Source organism: Sphaeramia orbicularis, chromosome 5 (genome assembly GCF_902148855.1).
Source record: "Sphaeramia orbicularis chromosome 5, fSphaOr1.1, whole genome shotgun sequence".
NCBI classification, from domain to species: Eukaryota; Metazoa; Chordata; class Actinopteri; order Kurtiformes; family Apogonidae; genus Sphaeramia; species Sphaeramia orbicularis.
In genome coordinates, this window is record NC_043961.1 from 49,914,238 (window position 1) to 49,926,755 (window position 12,518).

Genomic DNA, 12,518 nt, shown 5'->3' on the forward strand with positions numbered 1-12,518 from the left:
AATGAATAAACAGTGGAGGGACACACTGGGTTTATGTTAAGTTAAAGAGAGATTTGCTGATTTGCTAAAAAAAAAAAAAAAAGAAAGAAAAGTCACTTTTTCTTTAGTTTTCTCTATTTTTTTCTCTATTTTTCTATATAATAACCCTCAAATTTACTGTTAGCTTTTATGACATCTATGTGAACTGTAAATTAAATGTAAGAAAATACCTGATTGTTACTGAAAAACCAAAAAATAGTGAAGATATTATAATAAATGGTGATAAGTCACTTAAGTAAAGTTAAATATAGAGAAAAATTCATTTGGGAAGTGCCACCAAAGTAACACTGAGTCCTTATGAGTTACATCAAAGTCCATATATGACTTCAGTGCAAAATAACAATTACACTGATATCTGTAACCAATCCCATGCCCTTCCTGCCATCTAAATATGGTCCATTTTGAGTAAAGGCAAATTTTTACCTCCGCCAAGGAGGTTATGTTTTTGCCAGGGTTTGTTTGTCTGTTTGTTTGTCTGTCCGTTAGTGTGCAACATAACTCAAAAAGTTATGGACAGATTTTGATGAAATTTTCAGGGTTTGTTGGAAATGGGATAAGGAAGAAATGATTAACTTTTGGGGGTGATCGGGAGTGGGGGGGCCCACGGGGGGGCCCACTGATCAGCCTTGGCGGAGGTCTGCGCTCTCCGAGTGCTTCTAGTTAATATTTTTAAAAATTGTCAGAAATTCAGAAATCAAAATTTTTCAAAACTGTGAACAAACTTTAAAATTTAAAAAGAATCCGACTAGTAGTTTTGGAAATTTAGATTACACTGGTATACAAATTGTTGGAAACTGTCTGCTTCTGAGATAAAATTGGCTAACTCTTACATACTTTGATAAGATGAACTGAAAAACAAATAATAAAACTGATGATCGGCTAATATATATATATATATTTAATATTTAATGGCAAAGTTTTATTATGTATATACATATACATAAATCTTGCGTTTGAAAGAATATTTTTATCTGAAGTGTCCAAGTGCTACCTTGGCAAGGACTTATTGTAAACTAAATGTATTAGGAAAATACAAACTGAAACATCACTCATAACAACAGTTTTACCTTATGTAGATGGTGCTTTTTGGCTTGTCTCTTATCTGTGTTGTTTACACAGTTTCAAGGCATCTGTGGCTCCTCAGGTAAAAATAACAGACAATTTGATAAAAGTATCACACACGGACAATTATAAACACAGCTACATTTGACTTAGATCAGTGCTCGTCATGGCTTATGAAATGTAACAAAGTGTATAATATGTCAAAGTGGGCATGTTCTATCAAGATGTTATCATAGATGAATATGTTCTACATTGCAGAAATGTTTTGAGTCAGAACTTGTAGCTCAGACTTGTAGCTCCCAACCCTCAGCCCCCTGGTGGTATTGCTGTGGTCTTTGGCGAGGGCAGTGGGAGGTAGCTGGCTTGAACACATCCAGCCTAGTCTCTCATAAGAAAAATTAAAAATGGTCACTTGTCATTGGACAGACTGTCTCCTAAATGGTCTGAGAGTGGTCCAGCTGTGGAGTGGACTAGGTCTATATTCAAAAAAAAAAAAAAAAAAAAAGAAGAAGAAAAGGGTAGGAGGAATACCCTTTGACTGGCCATGGCTGGTCTGGTCCTTGGGCTGTGGCTGTGCTGCTGGGGGTGCTGGGAGGTGTGGTTGGTGTCCTCCCCTCCTTGGGCTCTGCATGCTGCCCCCCCCCCCCCCCCCCCCCCACAGCCATATTAATTTAAATTAATTCATATAAACTCAAAACAGATAGTAACTGATACAAATACATTATTACAAATATTAAATTATTTTTACTCATTGTTGTATTGTGACTGCCTCCACCGCTACCGCCGCCACAATAATGCTAGCCAATTCGACTACTGGTATTATTATTATATATTTTTGTATTATTGCAACAATTATTATTTTCCCCCTGACTCTCCCCTCTCTCTTTCTCACTTTCATTCACACCCCCGTCCTCCCCTTTTCCCTATCGCCCCTAACCAAGCTATATTGTTTAGTTGCACTGTACATTTATGATCTTTTTCTTTGTAAAATGATGTTGTCATTGTTGTTGTCGATACTCTGTCGTCGTTGTTGTTGTTGTTTTGTTTGTTTATTTGTTTGATTTTCCCTTTGTTTGTGTGTTGTTGTTTTTCTGTCCACAATGTCTTGTTAACTATCACTAATAAAAAATAAAAATAAAAAAAACCTCGTAGCTCAGACACATACATATCCTTTCAGTCAATAATCGCTCTTTCATTACTTCGAATAGCATTTATTACTGAATCTTGATAACTTGAGCCAACCATCACTTTTGACTTATTTTTTCTTTTTTAGTAACTGAAAGTAGGTCAAATTTAGCTACTTTTATTCTGGAAGCATTTTACTTTGAGGTTTGTCGACATTAGGGATCTGCTCGTCACATAGTTACATCACATCCGTCTTATCTGTGATTGGTTTACTCTGCACCTGTTAGTCCGGCCTTCATATTTGGATTCAAGCCCCACCATTCCAGACGGATTTCTCATTGGGCAACACAGGCAACACGCCAACAGCACTACACAATACTTTTAATTTCAGTTGGATTTGTTTGGTTTTTTTCAATAAAAGGATGTTTTGAGAAAAGAATGAAACGTTTTAAGGTTTTTTAACCTGTTTTATGGTACGTGGGCATTGTTCTTATATCATGGAGTAATACATTGGTGTGTAAAGTGTTGCCCTGATTCTTCACTGTGATAAAAGGCTGCAGGTATCCACACCGTACCCCCTCCCGTGGTTGAGGTCACAGTTGTCCAGCTTCCACCAGATGTCACTGTGTCTCCATCAAAGACATGCTCTTATCACAACGGTTGATCAGTCTGTCAGACAGTCCTCTGGTCTTCCACCGTAGTGTCACATGACAGAGGGACAAAAGACCTTATGTACACAGACTCATTGTTTGTCTTCTTCAGGTGTGATTTCAGGTTTTAGGACACAGGCAAATGACAGAGGCACATTCCTCCACTCCTCCTTCATTCTACTGTCTACTTTGATTTACCAGAATTGTTTCATTCTGGTAAACCATTATCTGTCCTGCCTGCGATGGCTTGTAGAGACCAGGATTATTAACATATCAGCACAAAATTCAAACATGCAGCTTTTTAAAATTTCGCCTCATTGCTTAATGATGCAACTGATAAGTGAAGTATCTCGCCTGGGGTTTCATTTTCACTAAACCATTCAATAAAATCAACCAGAAGTTCGCAATCACTGGCTCGTGGAGGCTGTGGGCTTCATGCAGTTTTTGGCCTGAAGGGAAACGGTGGGTGGGGTATTAGTAGGAGAGAGATTTCTAAGGTAGAGACACTCTGTTTGTCTGACAGCAAATAAAAGTGCTGGACTTAACTGTCTTCAAATAATTTGAGTCACTTCATCACTGTGGCAGAAAGGTATAATGTTGTGGTTTCTATCTTTCCCACAGCTCGCACCATAAACCTGCTCCAGCTACAATCTGAGCGAAGCGTGAAGTCCACCGCTGCTTTCATGATGAGAAGGAAAAGGCAGAATTTATGAAGATTAAAGAGTAGATTACCTGATAACTTTTGAACAACTGTAAACTTCAAAAGTACTTTCAGCTTAAATTTGTATTTGTAGGTGGCTCATGTTACCTGTAGCTGGTAAAATTGAGTTTGTCAAGTGCAGAATTAACAATTTATGTGTTTTGGTACAAAAAAGCTCCAGTTTACACAAACTTTTCCAATTAGGATTAAAATGGTTTGCAGTAAACTCAACAGTAAAATCAATATTGCAAACAAAATTAAGCAAAATAGTACAAAGAAGGGCATACTCCTATTCAGTAGAAAAAAGAAAGTAAAATTACGTATATAATGAAGAGGTAGACAATAAAATAAGAAACATACAGGGGTTGGACAAAATAATGGAAACACCTTCACCTCAAGATGATAATGCCCCAATCCATACAGCTAGAATTGTTAAAGAATGGCATGAGGAACATTCTAATGAAGTTGAGCATCTCGTATGGCCGGCACAGTCCCCAGACCTCAACATTATTGAGCATTTATGGTCAGTTTTAGAGATTCAAGTAAGACGTCGATTTCCACCGCCATCGTCTCTAAAAGAGTTGGAGGGTATTCTAACTGAAGAATGGCTTAAAATTCCTTTGGAAACAATTCACAAGTTGTATGAATCAATACCTCGGAGAATTGAGGCTGTAATTGCCGCAAAAGGCGGACCTACACCATATTAAATTATATTTTGTTGATTTTTTAAGGTGTTTCCATTATTTTGTCCAGCCCCTGTATAAAAGGAAACTAAACTAACAGGGATCGTGTGAGGCAAACTTAAAAGTTAGTCTATGCTTTTAAAAGTTTTTAACAAATATTACAGACTCAACACTGACAAGACACAACCCCCCCCCCCCCCCCCCCAAAAAAAAACAAACTAAAAAACAAAGTTTAAGATTTAAGAACGTTTAGTCAGAAGATCTCAGTAGATTTGGTTTCAAGTGTAAAGTAAATACTTATAAACCTTCCAAATCCTAGATTCTGACATTCGAGTGCATTCTTTTACCATTGATTCAGTGTTATTTGACGGTTTATTTAAACAAAGTGTGTGGACTGATATATACATACTACATATACACAGTATGATGGTGGTACAGCCTGTGATTTGCCTCCTGAGAACATTAGACTAAATTAAAATTCCATGTAGCTCACCTCTGACTGTGTGTTAAACTCAGGCGTGAACATTTCTCATCACTTGAATCTAATTAATCAAGAAGAACAAATGATGAATGGGTTGTAATTATTCCTTCAAGCCAAGTATTTCTCATTAAACCAAGAAACAACATCTTTTCACAGTAATAAAACACTGACCTTTACATTATGTTCCACCAGCTGAGAATGTGCAGTTAAAATATTTTTTAATTTGACTTTTGTGCTGATTAACTCATGTAATTAGTAGCTATTACTCTAATAGCTCTGACTATTAAATATACACCGTTACCGTATGTTGATTGAATAAAATCAGAATTTAAATAAGCAATTTAATAATCTCTTGCATGTGCTTTGTCTTAAGCAGTACATTAAAATGTGTGCTTTCTATCTTTTGCATAAATGTTTCTTCATTATGAGCAGAGGTGGAAAATGTTCTAAACAAAATATGAAACGCATCTGCACATACGTAAAAGTACTACGAACATTTTAATACAGCAAAAATATGTGGCTAAGAACATCACTTTTGAAATCTAAGACATGTTGTAATACTTGTTAGGCTCTTTAATTAATAAGTAATGTACCAACCTTATTCATGTAGTAAATACTTTAATGATTTACATTACATAATTACTTTTCTACATAACTAACACATATTTTAAAAGTGGAAATTAAGCTTTAAACATAGATTAAACTAGGCGGTGTAAACCTTACAACAGTGCTCAACACTGATAACTGTCAAATGTTTATCAGATGTTCCTCAGTATATCTGAATTTAGACTGGCAAAGATCAACCCCCCAAACATACCGACAGTTATATTTATTAACTACATTTAAGCATTTTTGGCAGTTGCTACATCAGACTACATTACATTTGATTAGTTATTCTCTGACACTTCTCAATATGTGAGAAGTTCATGTTTCAGTCAGAACTGAAACCTATCTTGTTGGATGTGCAGTTAGCGTGGCAGTTATCGAAAATGTACATCAGATTCCTATGCCGCAGCAGGATGAGATGACAGGCATTTACTGAGGTATATAAAACCACTATCTACAGCAGGCTGACACACACAGAGCAGAAAGTTTACACACAAATTAACATCAACACAGATCCAGACAAAGTTAGGCCAGTATTTTATTGGAGTTGTTATGGTTTATGAAGCTTTTTTTTGTATCGCATTTGTTATATTTGGCTCTCATTTGTCTTTTTTCCATTCTCTTCAGTTTAATACAGAACAGATGAACAGCGTATCCAACATTACATGCATTAAAAGCTTGACTTTAAATGTTGTCTCTATACTTCTGCAAATTAAAATGTATTGTTTATTTAACCTTTATTTAACCATGAAGACCACATACAATAAAAGATTATTTACAAGGGAGGCCAAAAAGGCACATCATTAAAAATAAATAAATTCATTCATTCATTCATTCATTCATTCATTTATTAACACAGTTTTTTGTAAATATTATTTTTATTATGATAATAATAATTATTAATAATAGTCGTAACAATAATCATAATAAAATGTTAAAAAAATATTGTAAGACAAAATGCATGATAATAGCGTTACTGTTCTTGGGGTATCATAATCGTGTAATCATTTGTCATCTGTCTGTCTGTCCATTCAACAGTTTAACCCTTTCATGCATAGCGGTCACTACAGTGGACAGTTATTCTCAAGCTGTTCTCTTGTATATTCACAGGTTTTGTTATTTTAGTTCCATACCATCCAACACAGTGGACACTTATGAAGAAATGAAATCAGAAAATGAAATGTATGAGTGGACATTTTTGTAACTCTGAAAATGAAAAATGAAAATGAAAATGAAAAATAGGTTAATTAAAAAAATCTCAATTGCATTTTTTGCTTAAAGAGGAATAAAATCACTCAAGAAAAAAATACTGACTTAGGTTCTCATAATTCATGCATGAAAGGGTTAATCACATTTTCTGAAGAATGCGTTGACATATCTGCACCAAATTTATACTGTTGATACATTTTGGCATGGAGCAGAAGCGCATTGAAAATAGATGACCTTGACCTACTTTTCCAAGACCAAATGGTGTCAAATGGTGACATGACCCCTTTGTTTGGGGTGATAAGTTTGCTTGAAACAGCCCTGTGCAGTTACAATATCTGAGTACTTTCAATATAAATATGTATGCAATAAGTTTTACACAAAGACAATCTAATCTAAATTACAGGGCAGTAACTTTCAACAGAATCTTATGCTATATTTGGCTGAGGCATATTAAAAGTGCACATCACGTTATGTTTAGTTATGTAGAAATGTTAGCAGTAGTAATAGTGGTAGTAGAGTCTACTCTCGTTAGACCGCCAACTTCCGTTCACGGCCAAATTGGCGGTATAGCGAAAATGGCGTTACAACGGGTTGCGTCCATAATGTGCATGTCTTTACTATATGATGTCTATGCTGCCTCCGTTAACCCGTTCTAATTGCGTTTCTAAATAAATCTTGATTCTGTTATGTTGTAAGGGATCATTTGAAGTGGGGAAACATTTTAAGCATTATTATACCGTGTCGGGAAATGACACCCCATCATCTTGAGGCTTTGGCTTAATCCCTCGTCCTCTTCCCGACATCCTGACCTACTGAGTGTTCTGCGATAAATGAACGGTGGCCGTTCCGTAGACCTTCTCGTAGCTTGTCGCGATCAGCGTCTGGCGCGTTTGTTTCAGTGCATTGTTAAAATTTATGTGTACTCGATGGCAATCACGCTGGCGGTATAACGGTCGGGAAATCAATGGTATAAGTGTTGTTTGTGCATGGAACTGGGCTGGCGGATGGCGATAGGCGGAAATGGCGGTAGCTAATGGAATAATGCATTGGGGATTTTTGTGCAATGGTTTTAGTCGGCGGTGAGCGAAAATGGCGGTATAACGGTGGGCGGTTTAACGAGAGTAGACTGTAGTATCAGTTTTGGTGAACACTAAATGCTACACTGTAAAAAAAAATGACTGTAGAATTAACACCAAAAAGTTGTAAAATTGCAACATAAAAAGACTACAAGTGACAATACAATGCAAAGTTGTTTATTTGAAAAGATTTTTGTGTTAATGATTGAGAGTATGTGAACAAAACCAGATTTGTATGTAGAAATTATGTATTTCTATTGTTTTTAGAAAATAAAACTGTAAATTGAAATACAGTGTGGTGCCGTTTAAATTGCAAAGACCATAATGTTGAAGTAACAGCATATTTGCTTTTTTATATATATAAAAAAGTTATAAAAAGTAAACATTTAACAATGTAACATTTTAAATTCATAAATGAATGGGTTGGTAGAGCGGCTCGTCCAATAACCAAAGGGTTGGTGGTTCGAATCCTGGCTCTGACTGTCCAAATGTCAAAGTGTCCATGGAAGACACTGAACCCTAAATTGCTCCCAGTTGGACCTGGTGGATTTGGAAAGTGCTTTGGACACCATGAAGGTGGAGAAAATGTGTTAAATAAGTGCAGTCCATTTACTATTTAAATCCAGTGTTAAATCTACATGTTTAAAATGTTAAATCTACATGTTACTCCGCAAATATGTTTACAGTTGGATGTGTTTTTTACAGTATTGTTCTGGAAACCACAGCTGCCAGTTGTTGTTTTTTTCTGTAAAAACAACAGGATTTTTTTTACAGTGTATTTAATTTCAGATAGTTGTCCAGTCATCTGTCTGTTTTAAAGCGACGCATTCTGTGTAATGCATAAGGCTGTTTCACTGCACACCATACACTCATGTGTTGTGCAAATACAGCATCTCACTCACTGATATGATCACATGGTAGCACCTTAACATTTCTGCTGCTCTGCTGTCTAATGCACCTCTGTCTTATTGGCCAAGTTCAGTTCACATGTCACATCGCCCACAAGATGTGATGTCAACTGGACGCCGTGTGTGTGCCAACATGCTGGCACTTCTGCGAGCCGCTCAGAGGGGAAAAGTCACCTGTTCTTGAAATGAAGAGACATCACAACAGCACTGCAGGGCCAGGCTATGACCTGATCCTGAGAGTCCCTGGTCTATGTTTGCAACGTTTTTCAATGATAATAAAGTAAAGTGAAGATGCTGAAACTGTTGAATAAATGGTCTCCATAAATATGATGTATAATCTTGTCTCAGAATCAGAAAGTCAAATATATAACCTGAATAGTGTGTAAAACTGCCACAAACCCACACAGCGATAGCTGCCCAGACTGAACCCTCAATTAAGAAGCGCTAACCTGCCACTTGAAAATATGCATGCATTTCAAAGTCCCCTAAATCACTGCACCCCACCAGGATCTACGTCATTTTGATAACATCACTGAAAATAGCCATGTCCCCCCTGCAGCTCTCTCCTCTCAGTCCAAATCAATAGACCAAATATAAAGATACATGGGCTGATAGGAAACTTATGAAATCTATGAAATCTATGTTGAACTGTAGTTCAATATTGGACAAATAAGACACGGCTCATGTTATATTGCATTTTATGGTTTCATTTTTTTATGAATGTTTGCATTTGAACAAGAACCATAAATTATTTCAGATATGTCTGCTAGTCCTGAGTCATAATCTATACGAGGAGTTCCTTCATGGGTTTATTAAAGGAAGCTACTGTGTTTTTAACTCACCGGACGATAGGCCATGAGTTATTATGAAGCACTAGTGATGGGAAGTTTGGCTCCTCTCAGAGCCACTTTTTTGACTCAGCTCCTGTAAAAGAGCCAGTTCTTCCAGCTCCCATACGGCTCTTCATTTAGTATAATTTGTAGCCCAATGTTTTAGCCTAACCTAGCATTTCTGAATGGTTTACATGTTCATAAACCCTTTGGCATTCACTGTTTTTATGAGAAGCCTTATAAATGTCTGATTTTGTGCATTTACACAACAGCATTCTTACTTTTGTTAAAAATTTTATTAAAACACTGCAAAAAAAAAAAAAAAAAATCCACAGAACAGGAACAGACCTAAAAACAGTCTGTTTGTGGTGGAACCTGCACTTACTGTGATTTTCATTTTACAGTGAAGGAACATTGCTTTGTTATTTCCAATGTCTTTAAACTGCAGCAAGATACTGCCTTTTTTTTTTTTTATGTGTGTCACTTATATTTATTACCAGTTTTTGCAATGCACTTAGACTCTCTTTCTCACTGCTGTCTCATTTAGTCAGAGCCACAGTGGAGCGTCTGCCCCCCTCTCTGCTTTCACATAATGAAATAATCCATAAACTCACATGTGATTGACCCCATGGCCGCCATGCTGCCAATCACTTGTGAGGATACGGACATGTGACCAATCAAAACAAAGTTCTGCAGTGAGCAGTGCCAAGACACTGAGAGCGAGAGAGCTGAGCAGTGAAAGGAGGAAAAAACTGGAGAGCCGGCTCACCCTCAGTGGGAGCCGACTCTTCTGATTCACTACAAAGTATCAACTCTAAGAGCCGACTCTTATGAACATGACCCATCACTATAATCCAGTCCACCATAATTTAATTTAATTTAATTCAATTTAATTCAACTTAATTCAATTTATTTTATTTTATTTTATTTTTACATTATTTTATTTAATTTTATTTGCAGTCATTACAAGCTAGTAACACTGTGTTCAACTTCCTATAATTTTAGTGAAAAATGGAGGGGCGCAATGGAAGGCTACACGCGCTGACATGTTTTTGACTATTGTCCCGGTTTTTATCAACTCACGATTAGTTTGATCATGTCTGAATTGGCACAAGGTTACTGAAACAAACCATTGTGAGTACATAATAATGTACCTGGAAGACTAACAGTGAAACTAAATGAAATACCCAACTAAAAGTAGTCATTTACTTTTATAAACTTTGCTTTTTACGTATACTTTTTATATAAGTACCCATGCATTTGTACAACGACAAAAAAGTGCATTAAATTAAGCAAAACAACAAAATTTTAAAAAAGGATGAAAATTTCCAAAGTCATACGATATGTCCTGTCCTTTTGTCCTCTTGTCTCTGTATACACTGTCAGAGCTGTGATACCTGAGCAGAGGACTGATCAAATGGACACGTAGTGAAAAATTCAGTTCCTTTCTTCTATACAGTCCAGGCTTTAATAATTCAAGACTCTCAGGAAGGATAATACGTCTTGATGGAGGTAAACGTATTAGGTTTACCTGCCAGGGCCACCAAGGAGTTACCACTTCATCTCCTGCAGCCGTCGTCACATGCTCACATAATGTCATTTCTCCACAAACAGTAGTGGATGAAGACACTGTGTACAGACCGTTGGAGAAGCTGTGAGCAGTGGGAGAGAATGAAGGAGCTTTCAATGTGTTCTGCATGTCAGGGATTCATGCAGCATTAAGCAATGTACATTAACCCGCTGTTACATACTGTTCCCTCTCCATCTCAGTTTCTGAGCTGTAATTCATCACTGACATTTGTTGTGTTTTTTGTTTCATACTTTTGTTGTTTTTATGGTTTTCATCTGTCACTGAGTTTATCTTTTTGACAGCTATTTCCCTCTCTCCCTGTTTTATGAACTCAGATGGACTCACAACATATTCAGCACTGAAGGAAGCTTGATTTAAAGCTGGTTTATCTTAAACTTTTTAAGAGTCTTGGGTCAGTCTTCACATATTGTCCCTTGAGAATCAGTTGGTTCTATGTCCACTATTTGCAGAAATGGAGTTAAGCATATCAGGACATTCTAAAACCATTTAAGTTTTTGTCCCAAAGTTGTAAATGAAATAGAGTTTAGGTATATAGTGTAGGATTCCACTTGCCATTGCTGACTTTTGTTGTGTTAATTCCAATTTTATTTTGGGGACATGAACCCCACACCCCTGCAAATTGGGGTTGTGCACCCCAGGAGATAGCAGCAGTTTTGTCGTTCTCTCCTGGTGAGTGCACGCATATTGGTCCTGTCTTTATTTTACATTTTTTTATTTTCTTTATGTCATATTTGAATAGGTGTTGTGTGCCATTGTGTTGGTGTCATGATTGGCTTTCTGTTGAGTATGTTTTTTTTTTGTTTTTTTTTTAATTGCAATGTTCTTTGTGTATGTGCATGGAGTTAGCCAACTGTGATTTTCATTTTTATGTTTTTTTATTTTTAGCCTCAAGACGGACTGCAGGGTTTTCATTTAACGTATGTTTTTTTGTTTTTTTTTTTTGTATGTGTGCCAGTGTGCCAGAATAAACTGGTGAACAAGAAAGAAAAGGGTTGTGTGGAAAAAAACTCTTTGGCAACGCATCTGTACAGCCGCTACATAAACTCCAAGCTCAACATCTACACACACTCACACCTAGAAACATTTAGTTCTGTCCTGAGTGGCGCTTGTTTCAAATCAGGTAGTTCTATGTCCAAGAGGACCCAATCAGGGGCCATACCTGGATCATGTGACATTCACTCAAAAAAGATGTATGCTCAGAAAATACATGGAGGCGGTCTCAAATTGACTGAGACATGTTTAATTTATGCCGTTGATGCCTAAGTAAGACATTTTGATACTAGTAAAAGTTTTAAATGATTGGTCTGAACAGGGCTATCATGTAAATAGTTTTGTTTAATGTTTGTTCAAAGTAGTTCAGTGTTCAGATTTGGCATTTTTAGATGGGCAAGACTGTCCCGGAGAAAGGTCTGAGAAGGTGGCTCATGGATAAACTTGTGTATTTGATAGTCATTTTATATTTGAGTGTATGAGGCATTTTGATGCAAAATTCGGCATTTCTGGATAAGTTTTATTTTTCATTCTTTCATTCTTTCTTTCATACGAGATTTTGGTCAAG